The sequence below is a fragment of the Amblyomma maculatum genome, chromosome 3 (genome assembly GCF_055883805.1).
Source record: "Amblyomma maculatum isolate TAMU_Amacu chromosome 3, ASM5588380v1, whole genome shotgun sequence".
Lineage (NCBI taxonomy): Eukaryota > Metazoa > Arthropoda > Arachnida > Ixodida > Ixodidae > Amblyomma > Amblyomma maculatum.
The window spans coordinates 222,835,179-222,848,752 of NC_139346.1; the positions used below are offsets into that span (position 1 = coordinate 222,835,179).

Genomic DNA, 13,574 nt, shown 5'->3' on the forward strand with positions numbered 1-13,574 from the left:
GAGCGGCAGTTCTGAATTTTTGCAGGGAGTTTTTATATTATGACAGCTAACTACCTTCTTTCCAAGGCTACAGTGTTTATAGGGTTGTTGCATATCTCATTATGCCTTCCCTCTGAATAAAAATGGCTTTGTTTTTAGCAAAACCTCTTGTTTGCCTAATTTGGGGCTTTTTGAGGAAAGAACAACACTTTAAACTGCATTTGAACTTGAAGCTTGTTTTTGCATGGCTGTGGTCGTTATAGCCATCTGAGCAATTGGGTTCCAGAAATAAAACAAGCCTTCTTTATTTAAGCATCTTGAGATTTGAAATTATGCTACAAAACGTTTTTTTTTACTACAAAAGCTCACATATTTGCTACAAAATGCCATTTTTCCTGCTACAAAATTTGAAAAGGGGGGGAGTGGAATCTAGTCTTCAGGCCACGAAACGCTTGTCTGTCCCGGGTAATTGTTTCAAGATTTTTTTTTTCTTCCTCCACTCTTGAATACACAGCTCTTCGATGTCATTTTGTTTTGCTTCAGCTTGGTTGCAGATTTCTTTGGCAGTGGCTATAGACCAGTTTTATAGCTGCTCCCGGGCTCGGCCATTCTTTGCCGATGGGCGCGGCGCCATGCGGGCACTTCCTTGGGGACTGCGGGACCGCTTGCCTGGTAGCCACGTTCAGCAAGCATTCGGTAGCTAGACAATATTGCCAAAAATATTTTCATGGCACGATTGTGTTTGAGCAAGTTTATTTACATTTTCGTAGAGTTAAAATCGATTAGTTATTAGTGGGATTTAGTTCATTCACATTAACTGTGTTTGGAGCTCAGCATGTAACTGTGCTATAATGCTGCCATTTTGGTGCCTTACTGATGACAAAATGTCTGAACAATTGCAAGCATTACTCTTGCGTACAACTCGCATATAATTCCACTTCCAGTGAGCTCTTATTCCTTCATGCCAGCCATTTCGAACCTCACCAATTAGGCTGTGCGGTCGTTTGCGTGGTGTGTGCCATTAACACAAACAAATTATCGCGGTGTGCGCATCTGAGTCGACCAGCTAACAGCAGGCAAGTTTTGTTGCGCTTTATAAATACCGCCACATTAGGATCGTTTCATTTTATCCCTGGAAAATCTAGATCCTATCAAACCGTAACGCCTGCGTTTCAAGCATGATACATTCTTTTTAAATCTTTCACGTACATTGTCGTACATGCCAAAGGAAGAAACAGCAGCAAAGAAATCCTAGCTTGGAGCATGACAACTCAGTTATCAGTCCAAAAGTGGCATCGGCTATATGGTGCGTCGTAGTGAAGTGCTCTGGAAATTTAATAAATACCTGGGGTTTATTAACGCGTGCTGACATCGCATAAAACACAAGCGCCTTCATCTTCATCGAAGAGCGGCCATAGGTTCCGTGACCAAACCCATGTCTTCTGGCTCAGCAGTGAAGAGCTTTATCCACAGAACCACCGCTGTGGGGGCAACACAGTTTCTCCATTTCTTTTACGTTTTGAACAGATATTAACACAGTAGCAGCTGAATACAAGTATATTCTATTTCAATGCTTTCAGTGTGTGAAAGAGCTGTTTAGCCATTTGGGCCAGGTCACAGCATGTACCGTATATTGCCGATTATAAGTCGACTCCGATTATAAGTTCACTTCACTTCACTTTATTTCTTTAAAGGTCTCTCTTGGAGGCATTACATAAGGGGTGGGTTTACAGACATGAGAAAATACAAGCACAGGTCATGGTGTTTGAAAATAAATTTTTAAGGCATCATTAAATGAAGATTGGCATGAGAGGGCGGCGACTTCGTGGGGAAGGGCATTCCAGTCCACAATTGCTCGGGGAAAAAAAGAACCTGAAAAAGTTTTGGTGCGAGCAACAGGCCGAGTTATCTGAAATGGATGCGAAGCACGATGAGGTATGTGGCTGCGATGCACAATGTAAGGTGCCTGATTTAGTGAACTGTTTAGAATTTTGTGCAGTAAACAGACTGGCAATGCGGCGACGAAGTAAAAGGTTATCCAGACTGGAATTTTCCTTTAGATATGAAACGCTGATGGAATACGAGTATGCGTGATGCACGAAACGGATGGCGCGGTTTTGAACTGATTCGATCGCATTTGTTAAGTATATCTGAGATGGATTCCATATTGGACTGGTGTACTCAAGCTTTGATCTGATCAGTGTTTTATATGCCAAAAGTTTTACGTGTTGAGGCGCATGACGTAGGTGACGTTTTATGAAGCCTAAAGATCTGTTTGCAGATGATATGATGTTAGTTATATGTGTACATCAAGAAAGGTCGCTGCAAAGTGTGATTCCAAGGTACTTATATGATTCCACGCGTTCTATGGAAGAGTTAGCAACTTCATATGAAAAAATAAGGGGAGTTTTCACCCCCCAACTTGAGACCCCCTTCGGGCAAAAAAAGTTCTACTCCGAATTTAGGTCGACGCTGCCGCACCCTACGGTCCTAGCTCGCCCAATAAGTATTTCGGAAGGCTGAGTCATAAAGAAACATTTATTCATTCATGAGACATCTGTTGTCTCTTGTAAGGACACAGTCGCGATCATAATCTTATGAGCCACTGCTGCCGCTGGTCGTCGGAAGCGTTGCCGAGATGCCGCACGTGGAGAACGCCGCGGAGACCATATCTGTTGGTAGCCATACCAGGTATCGTTGACCCATTGAGCCACTTCGCCCGAAGAAGCTTGTTTCAGCCGCCCTGTTGGTGTCTGGGTTTTCTTGCTGGAGCCACTCGTCGTAGAATGTACCGATGATGCGGTCTTTGAATGGCTTGTTCAGCACCACATCCAGTGGCTGAAGAATAGGTGTCAATCCGCCCGGAATGATGACCAGGTCGCATCCCGCGTCCGCTACCGCTTTAAGGGGGGACACGGCTCTTTGAGACGAAAAAATCTCGAAAAAATTGATTTTTTGAAACTGACATTTTCAGAATCTGTAGCTATTATTCCTTTAATTTGCCAGGTTTTATATCTCGTGATGCAGTATTTGGGGCCACACAATCAATTTATAGCATCACTGTCAGCTGAAATCCGCAAAAAAAAACGTTTTTTTCCGAGGCGCGTAGGTCGTTTTCTACATGCGCGATCGCAGCCATCTTGGTCTCGTTGGAAAGAGCGGCTTTTCTTTTCCCATTTCCCGCCACAAGTGCTTCCGCCGGCTTACTGGTGACGTTGAAATCCGAGCATAAAAAAAGTTAAAATGCGCGGTTCTATTCGTCGAGCTAGCACACATGATTGAAAAGCGCGCTGTGACTGGCCGCGCAAAGTTCCCGTCGTCTGCTTCTCCGCAGGCGACACATCTCTCCTAGTTCAGTCGTAGGGTTGTGACGAGTGCGGCACGATGTCTGAAGCAACGCCGAAGTTTGCCACGAGTCACAAGTTCGGCAAAAAGAAGAAACGATCGGCCTACATTTTCAAGACGCTCAGTTCCTTCGGCCTGCGTCGAGAATAGTCCGCCGCCAACAGAAAAAGTGAATGCATTCCGGACAGCAGCCGCATTTGGCGCGACACCGAAATATTGCAGCGTACGGAGTTGGTTGCAGAGAGAAATGGAAGCCCAAGAAAAGCTACAAGTGCTTTCTTCAACACCGCCCACCAAGCGAAAGATGGATTTTTTCACTCGCGCTGACGATATTGCAGCCGCTCCATCGGACATCAAGACGGGAGACGTGAATATGGCCTCGCCATAAAGATTATTATCGAGTATGCGTGCTGCGGTGATGTTGCGTCGGCGTGGAGCTCGCCCTGTGTGAACGGAAAAGAGAAGTGCAACCCGTTCGTTGTGAATGTCCTTGCTGCGCGTGCGATGCAAGCCACCGGGAATCGACAAACGGCACTCAAGGACGTTATTGCGATCATGGACATTTCGCACCGTGGCCTCCACAACAAAACTTGGCAAAGGTATGTGAAGAAGAAGCTGGCGCCCGCGGCAGCACTTGCTGCCGAGAAGCAAACGTCTCTTCGCGCAATCGGTCCGGGATCTATACGATAAATTGCAGGTTGCAAATCCCGGAAACATTGCTGTGTCATACGACGGTTCCTGGATGACGCGCGGCCACTCTTCCCATATCGGCGTCGGCACGGTCATCGAGCTGTTTACAGGACTGGTTCTCGATTACGTGGTTCTGAGTAATTTTTGCGTTGGTTGCAAGCGTTCCCCAAGCCAAGATGACCCGGCATACAAGGCTTGGAAGGAGACCCATGCATGCCAGAAAAACACCACCAAGAAGGCTGGTGAAATGGAAGTTGAGGCTGCTCTCACACTCTTCCAGAGATCACTGCAACGGCACAACCTGAGAAACACCACCCTACTCTCAGATGGTGACAGACCACCGCCGAGCAGTGGCATCTGCAAACAAGTGCACGACCACTGCGGACATGCAGCACAGTTTCAAAAAACGCCATTTGGGTGGCCATAGCCAGTCTGACTACATCCCTGGTGCCTTCTAGTCACTTACATTATTGTAATATTTTCTCTACATTTTTGATTAAAAGAGAGCCAATCTCTTTTTTCTCGTTTTCTCAAAACACCGATTCTTGACTTCTTGCTTATTTGCAGAAGCGATATCTCTGCCTTCAATGGAGGTAGAACCATAATTTTGATGTGGCATGTAGCTTAAAAATTTTTAAATTTTGCTCTAGGTCAGACAGTAGGACACCCACATTTGAATGGTGGACTTTGAAATGCTATATCATCGCTAATATTAGTTTTATCAAAAAAGTGCTCCTAACATTGTATACATTATGCTTTCTAGTACCTAGCAAAGTGTCAATATGAAATTTTTTTAGTGTGGTTACTTTTTCATTGTTTCTGCAAATTGTGAACAATTAATTTTATCTATCTTTTTAACTAATTGGCCAATTGGAAAAATATTTATATATTTGAAATCAGCGCAAGAAACTGAATCAGATTACCTAGTTTTATCAAGTTTGATCGAAAATTAAGAAAAATAGCTCTAAGAGCCATGTCCCCCCTTAAGTAAATGGCGGTAGCTTGTGCCCATCTGCTGTACAGCATAACATGACCGTGAAGCGGTTGTGCGTGTTGCTCGTCAGCAGGCGGACCTGGCGCTCCCCTTTTGCGGACACGGTCCTATTGCTAGGCATACAAACCAGACTGGAGTCTGGTCACCGTTGCCAATTGACCAAGCAGGAATGAATGTGTTGCCCGCAGGTCACTCGCATAGCGCAGAAAGGCGCTCCGTTTTTCTTCGTAGGCTTCGGGCAACTGTTGGCATACGGTCGTTCGTCGCCTTAGGCTTAGGCCGTTCCTCTTCATGAAATTCTTCACCCATTTTTTACACACTTTAAACTCGGTACGCAGGATGCACATCTCCTCCGCGACAGCGCGTGCCTTTGTTTCAATGCCATTGTAGCAAACACTCAATCTCTTGCTTCTCTGGTTGTGAACCCAATCTTGAACCGCCTCCTCAATGGCAGGGTATTGTCTGGACTTCGGCCCGTGAAAGGAACGGTGTGTAGCAGCACGCGCAAAAAGCTTACTTCTTTGTTTTCTCCAGCCTCTCACGCACTTTTCTGAGACGTCGAACTTCCGCTCTGCTTCGACATTGTTTTCCGACTCGGCGTAGAGGATGACTTGCCGCTTGAAAGCAGCGCTGTACTGTTGCCGAGGTTGTGGCTTCATCTTGCAAGGTGTCCGTCGAGTGGCACAAACCACATACACCGCTGTTGGCTGTCACGTCGGCTAGTGTCCAGGTGGTGCGACGAGAAGAAATGGCGAAATGCACACAACGTTGCAAATCTCGATTAAATTAGTTTTTTTTAAAGCAGATCCACTTTCGCATTGTGCATGACGACTTTTATGGAATTACGAGTGCACGGGGCGTCATATTATCCGTGGCTCGGTCGTAATTACTTTTGACCCCGCATATAAGCAGACTAAGATTCCACATATACGTCGACCCCCCAACTTTTGGAAGGACATTTGAAAAAAAAAAAAAGGTCGACTTATATGCAGGAATATATGGTAATGAAATTGTGTTGTGTCTCGGGCAGATGCTAACAGCAAAACGCTATTACCGTATTTACTCGCAAAATGATCGCACCCCTGAATTTTGAGGTCAAAATTCTATTTTTTAAATTCCCCGCGTAATGATCGCACCCCTGAATTTTGAGGTCAAAATTCCATTTTTTAAATTCCCCGCGTAATGATCGCACCCCGAACATGGAGCCGCCTGGTGTTTGATCTGCAGTCATCCCGCAGCGAATGCATTCCGACGAGTTCCCAACCTAGTCTAGTAACGTTGGAGTTCCCATGATTCCATGCTTTGCGGCGTTCGCCATTTTGCAATTCGGCAGCGTAGTAGCGTGCTTTGTGTTTTTGTGCGAGTTTACGCCATTTCACCATGGGGCGGTATGCCAGTTACACCGCCGCGTTCAAGCTCAAGGCTGTCGACTATGCACTGGAGCATGGCAACCGCGCTGCTGGTAGGCATTTCGGCGTGGACGAAATGAGGATACGCTATTGGAAGAAGCAGCGTGAGAAGCTGATGGCTACGAACAAGACACGGCGGGCTTTCCGTGGACCCAAAACGGGCAAGTTCCCTCGTGTTGAGGAGGCGGTCCTAGAATACGTGAGGGACCTGCGCAAGGATGGTTGTGCAGTGTCATTAGAAATGATACAGACGCAGGCGCGCACAACTGCCAGGAAGCTGGGAATCGCCGCAAAGGATTTCCGCGCTAGCTCCGGTTGGACGACTCGCTTTATGCAACGGAATGGACTTTCCCTGAGGTGGCGGACGTCGTAGTGCCAGCGGCTCCCAGCCGCGTATGAAAGCAAAGTGATAGACTTCCATCACTTCGTCACTAGGCTTCGCGAAAAATGCGGTTACCTCATGTCTCAAATTGGAAACGCCGATCAAACTCCACTGACGTTCGACATTCCCCGGAATACAACTGTGAACGAGAAGGGTGCTCGGAGCGTCCTCGTGAAGACGTCTGGGGCAGAAAAACAGCGATGCACAGTCATGCTTGCTGTGACGGCCGACGGGCGGAAGCTGCCACCATACGTGATCTTCAAACGGAAGACTATTCCGAAGGAAACTTTCCCCGTGGCATCCATATACGTGCACAGATGAAAGGGTGGATGACTGCAGACCTGATGGTCGACTGGATCAAGACTGTTTGGGGAAGAAGACCAGGAGCATTTCTGCTTCCCTCGCTTCTGGTTTTGGACAGTTTTAGGGGTCACCTTGTGGACAGCGTGCGTGCCAAGCTGAAAGAGCTGCGCACGGACATTGCAGTCATTTCTGGCGGCCTGACTTCGCTGCTGCAGCCTCTCGACGTGTCTTTGAACAAACCGTTCAAGGACAACGTTCGATGACTTTATGCTGAGTGGATGGCGATGGGCCAGCATGATTTGACGCCGAGCGGAAAGATTAGAAGGCCATCCGTGGAGATGCTGTGCTCGTGGATCACAGAAGCGTGGAGCAGTATCCCCGACGAGGTAGTGGCTAAGAGTTTTAAGAAGACAGGCATATCTAACGCTTTGGATGGAACGGAAGATGACTTCCTGTGGGATTGTGAAGATGCTCCCAGCGACGACACTGCCGTTTCCGATGAGTCGTGCAGCAGTGAAAGCGAGGATGGCGAGGATTCAGACTTTGATTAGAGTACTGACGAAAAAAAATAAATGGGCATTGTGCACTCCATGTGATGCTTAATGTGCGTGTTTATTGCGAAGGTAAGCCTTACTCAGCTTTTATTTTTGGTTGTAATTGAGATATATGTTCTAAGACGTCTGACCTGCAACTTGTTTGCGTTTTCGGTGCTCAAAAATTTTTTGTAGAAAATTTACCCCGCGTAATCATCGCACCCCGAAATTTGAGTCAGTATTTAAAAAAAAAAGTGCGATCATTATGCGAGTAAATACGGTACGCTCAACCGTTTTGCATGCAGACTTCTCTGTAATTAGGAAATATAAAAATGCAGACTTCTCTGTAATTAGGAAATTAGGAAACTTGGACCATGTTTGGTCTGCAGTATGTGATAAATAAAATATATAAATAAAACTTGTTTTGCTTATACTCTGATTGCAGACAGCACCAAAAAAAAAAAATGACTTATGTACGAGTCTTTTTTTTTGCACTGTCTGTACTCTTGGATTACCAACTCGCCCATGCATCTGTTATAGTCGGACTTACACTCCTGTTAAGGGGATATGCGGGTTGAAAAACGCGGGTTTTTTTCGAAAATGACCGCTTTTTTGTTTTTACTTGTTTTGTCAAGTTTAGTGTCTCTTCTTTCATGAAAATAAAAATCAAAGATGAATTTAACCGGTAAATGGGCTGAAATTGTGTTTAAAGAGCGCACAGTGGCAGTTAAATCACCATCATCATCATCAGCCTGACTATACCCACTGCAGGGCGAAGACCTCTCCACATTTCTCCACCTAACCCGGTTCTGTGCTAGCTGCATCCACTTGACCCCTGCGAACTTCTTAACGTCATCCGGCCACCTAACTTTCTGCCGCCCCCTGCTACGCTTTCCTTCCCTTGGAATCCAGTTTGTTACCCTAAGCGACCATCGGTTATCCGCTCCGCTATAGTGTTCTAGAATTGAGAAGTGTGCCGTCTGCCGCAGGGGAGCTGGTCGTTTCAGCAATGACAGGAGAGAGGGCGCTGTGTGCAGGAGGAGCGCAGTGATCGCGGAGCAGACAGCTGGGTGAACCGCCTTCGTCACCGCTAGTTCAATCGGACTCCGAAGGCATGTAGCAATAAATTGTGTCGCTTTAGCTCCCACACGCTTGTCTAAATGTATTAAAACGGTTATGTTCATGAACAAAACAACTAGTTCCCTATAAAATAAGCGGCCGTCGTCAGGGAACGGCAATACAATTACAGGCAATGTAAGATACAGATTGCCGACAAACTGATAAGCAACGCCAAGATATATTTCCTGAACTTATTGGGTGCTTTATTTCTCGAACACTAGCGGGAGGTTCAATGACGAATGTAACATATTTTTATGATCATGTAAATTTTTAATATTGGATGCACAGTTTATGCAGGCTAGACTGAAGTCTTCCATCGACGCTCGCACGTACTGAAAATGCAGTGAATGGTGTTTTAGGCTAGGCTAGAATACTTTTTGCGCCACATGTAAACAGAGGTATGCGAAGATTGCTTGAAGACAGAAATTATGCCAGCGCTTACTGATGACTTTATTTAAATGTGGGCGAATACATATGAACTGGCAGGCCTACTCAAAACGAAATGAATGAATAAGAGCACATAGCAGTGAACGAAACCACATAATGGACGACGGGAAAAAAAAAAAATCGCGACTTAGTGCAAGAATATCTACAAACGTATAAAACTGTACAGAACTATATGAGAATATTAATGAACTGTACTAGGCCGTGAATAAATTAAGCTGCTAAATTTTGAAAATACACAAGAGAAAGGCAGGATGATTAAATTCCTCAAACACGATTGCTTGCACCTCCTCAGCTTTAGGTGCTTTACCTGCTCTGCTTTAGAGGTCTGCTCTTGGTTTAGCGACTTCGCATAAAAGTGCAATCGCATGATGATGCAGAAGTTCGCTAAGTTAAGTGTCATTTCTTTGTCATGAGTAGGGCAACCAAACTTGGAAACCTCTGCGCTTTGCAAAAACAAAGCAAATTCACGCATGCTATTTGCGTTAATCTTTCTTGAACTAAAAAAAAAAAAACTGTGAAAGTCTCTTCCAGTGTGTGCACGAGCTTTGCAAGCTCCAAGGACGGATAAAGAAGACTTCCGTGGTCGAAGTTTGAGATAAATTGATTTTCTTCTTTTTGTGCCTCGCACGATTTTCTTGAAATGAGATAAGCGGAGCAAGTACTGCATTTTGACTTCTTCATGAACTTTCTAGCGACATATCCTGCAATATAAGCTATGAGACGGCTAGAACTGTGCCTAGTGACGTATCTGTGGTCATCTGAAGGAAGGGAATTCAAAGTAGCTTCGACGTCCTCGAGCCTTCCCTCGTCAACCAAACAGTCAAGCTCATCAATAGGATTTGAAAGAAGCTGGGTAGGTTTCTCGCTTGTACGGCTAATTCCAAGTAAGGCGTTTACAATTTCAGCATTACAATTTCCTGTCTTAGGGGGCTTCACTAAGTTGTAAAATGCCAGGGCATTTACTGTCACTAAAAATTGAGCTGGCGTGGGATGATCGTTGCAGCCATTAAATTGCCTCACGATGCCGAAGAGGTTTTCTAGTTTGTCTTGGCTTAGTCTCGATGTGATAATGTATGTAAAACCGCATTTTGCAGATAAGCAGTCAACGAGGTCGACTGTGGACTGCTAAGTTAGCCGAAGGCCTTCCGTGGTGCTGTTGCTTAGGAAACCATGCCTTGAGTCAACCATGCTTTGAGTGTATTTCGAGAAGGGAAGGGTTCGAATAGGGAAGGCACCAGAAAGAGCACGCAATGAGCAAGAAGAAAGAACGAAAGGAAGGAACAGAGCATTCAGTAAAAGAAGGGGGGGGGGGGTAGTCATACGAGACGAACGGAACTGTTACTGTGCTCTCTGCAAACATGTGTTTTTCTGCTTGACCAATCATCGCTCTTCGCTCAACAACGCGCCATAGTACAACAGTCAAAGAAGCAACGCGATGCAACAAAATTCACGCAGGAAACGAGCCGCAGAAGCAGACGCCCCAAGCGTTTCCTCTGAGGCATGCTTGCTTGTGATACGCTCCTACGGCTGACAGCGCCACCTACGCTTTTCATCGCTCCGGCGACCACGTCGCTGCCATTGCCGCGCGCCGAAGACGGCACACTTCCCAATTCTAGAACACTATATCTCCGCACTGCATGTCCTACCCATGCCTTTTTCTTCTTAATTTCCACTAGAATGTCGGTAACTTGAGTTATATCTCTGATCCACTCTGCACGCTTCCTATCTCTTAATGTTACCCCTACCATTTTTCGTTCCATAGCCCTCTGGGTTGTCCTCAACTTAAGTAGAACTCTCTTGGTTAGCCTCCACGTTTCAGCCTCATAGGTGAGTACAGGTAAGATGCAAACTGTTGTATATTCTTGAGCGATATCGGTAAGCTGCTAGTCATAATCTGCGAGTGCTTGACAAATGCGCTCTATCCCGATCGTATTCTTATTTCCTTTTCATGGTCCGGATCTGCCGTTACTACCTGTCCTAAGTAGACATATTTGCCTACTACTTCCAGTACTTCGCTACCTAATTTAAACTCCTGTTCCTTCCCGAGGCTGTTGAACATTACCTTAGTCTTCTGCATATTGATTTTCAAGCCTACCTTTCTACTTTTCCTGTCTAGGTCATCAATCATTATTTGCAGTTCATCCCCCGAGTTGCTTAGCAAGGCAATGTCATCAGCAAATCGCAGATTACTGAGGTATTCTCCATCTATCCTTATCCCTAACTGCTCCCATTCCAAAGTGGAATGACCGAAACTGCGCTATTTTCGAGCGTTCCGCGGCCGGCATAGCGCAGCTCCTCCCCGCAGCGGATCGCGTGAGATCAGCCAAGCCACATGGTGCTTGGCTGATCTTGGTTGGATCTTGGAGGCTTGGTTTGTTTGGTCCCTTCGCACAGAGGCGTTGTGAGGAAGCGAACGGCAGATGCATCCTTATCAGCCAGGAACAATAGCGGCACGCTTGTGCGAACCACTTTACTGCCGGTTCACCCAGCGATCTCCCGCCGTGGCACCAAGCATGGGTGTAGGGAGACGCCGTTAATGAAGCCTTTTGCACGGCCACAAGCGCTCGCTAAATGTCCTGCAGAAGGCGACAATAGGCGCGACCCTTGGCCCTCCCAAGTAGCGAATCAGCCCAGCTGCCTCCTGCTGTGTCGCCAGACATCAGGTGCGAGCAACGACGACTGTACACTGCTCTGGGACAGTGCCCCCCCTTTTCCTCGAACGGGACGGCTAGGTGGCCTAGTCTCCAGATCCCCCGCGGCGTTTCTTTCACAAAGGCGTTAGCTGCAAGGTCGCGTCGCAAACACACTGGGGAGGGGAGGGAAAGACAGGCGCCGTGTGAGAGGATTTGGGGACCGGCGAGTGGAGAGAGTTTGTGTTTTGAATGTTGTATTTTTATTTGGCGTGATTAAGGACCTGGGTCCAAGATTATTCCCAACCCACTGGGGTTGTGGCATGTTTTTCAATAATTTAATTGGCTGTTTCATTTTCGGGGTGGATCACTTAACGTGACTGCCCTCGGGTCTTTGTTGATATCCTCGGACCATGTTCGGCAGTCAAGATTTAGGCTCCGTGCTTAGCACGTATCTGCAGGCCCTAGGCCTTTAACCGAAACGCTCGGTAGGAAAGTAAGGGTTTGTAGAGCGACTTCTCTGTGTGAGAGTCTGTTCTCCTTTAAGTTACAGTTGTTTGTGTGACTCTTGTTACTGTAATTTACAGTTTGCCAATGTATACTATTTTCCTTCTGTAAATATAATTCTCCTCTTGACCATCACCTGATCGTTTACTGCTTCTTCACTGCCGAATGACCACGTTTGGAGAGGCTTCAGCCCCTCCAAAGATTGGCAACGAACGAGCATAAAATTACTGGCGCAGCACGGCAGGATTCGGCAACCTACGACACCGAGCGGACATCGCCCTCATCCAGCAGTTTCCAGACATCACGAGACGTCCAGCTGGTAGCAGTTTCGGGAGGCCTGGAGGGAGCCGACCTCAGAGTACCAGCAAGGGAACAACGAACCCTGGCACCTCGACCCTGAGGCGTCGTCCATCCCGCAGCCCCGGTCAAGGCGACAACGGAGAAGCAACGTCAGCCACTACCGACACCAGCACGGGTGAGCGGGATTCCTTATGTATCATTGAAGTGGTTATGGCTCAAGTGTAGAACGGGTGTATTGTGTTGACAAGAAGCATGATGGCGAGCTCAGCTGGCAGACAGGCAGAGGAGAATATGTTACAGGAGAATGGCTTAGAGGGCAATGGTCAGCCGGCTGGGGCATCACAACAGGATGCGACGGTTGGACCAGCGGAAGAAGTGGCGATTACCGAGCGGTGGCAGGCGCGCTACGAAAAGTAACGGCACTGACCGAGACCGAGGTTATGGCAATTCGCCACATGGAACTCTATTTTCAATTGGAAAAGTTCAAAATTGAGTTGCGAGAACGCCTTGAGTTGAAAAAGGTCGGATTGGGTGCAACGGGCAGACCCCCGTGATGTCGGAATCCGACGAGCAACGGCGATCGGGCTTTGTCCCGGTCTCCCAGTGTGCCAAGGTCCTAAAGGGACTCAAGCTACCGTGTGACGCGGACGTACCCTTGTGGTTCGATAAAGTGGGGAGGCTATTCACAGCGTACAATGTACCTGAATACAGCCGCGTACACTTGATCATGCCAGCGCTTACCGAGCGTGTTCAGTACCTGCTTTGCGGTCTTGGTGATGAGTGCAGCGTCTACGAGTCAGTGAAAACTGATGTGTTAAGCAAACTAAAGCTCACCCCGCTCAGTACTTAGACCGGTTCGAACGTGCCATTAAACGCAGGGCGGAAACATGGGCACAGTTCCCCTCCCGCGTAAAGACCTACTTTTACTACTATCTT

At 46.9% G+C, this 13,574-nt stretch overlaps 1 long non-coding RNA gene across 1 annotated transcript in view; it reads left to right on the forward strand.

Moving 5' to 3' along the window:
- The window catches only part of LOC146197782 (uncharacterized), a 67,140-nt gene that overhangs the window by 33,028 nt on the left and 20,538 nt on the right, over nt 1–13,574 (forward strand). The window contains exon 5 of the long non-coding RNA XR_014705682.1: nt 12,575–12,813. This is a non-coding gene — a long non-coding RNA (uncharacterized LOC146197782). The remainder of the gene's footprint in view (nt 1–12,574; nt 12,814–13,574) is intronic.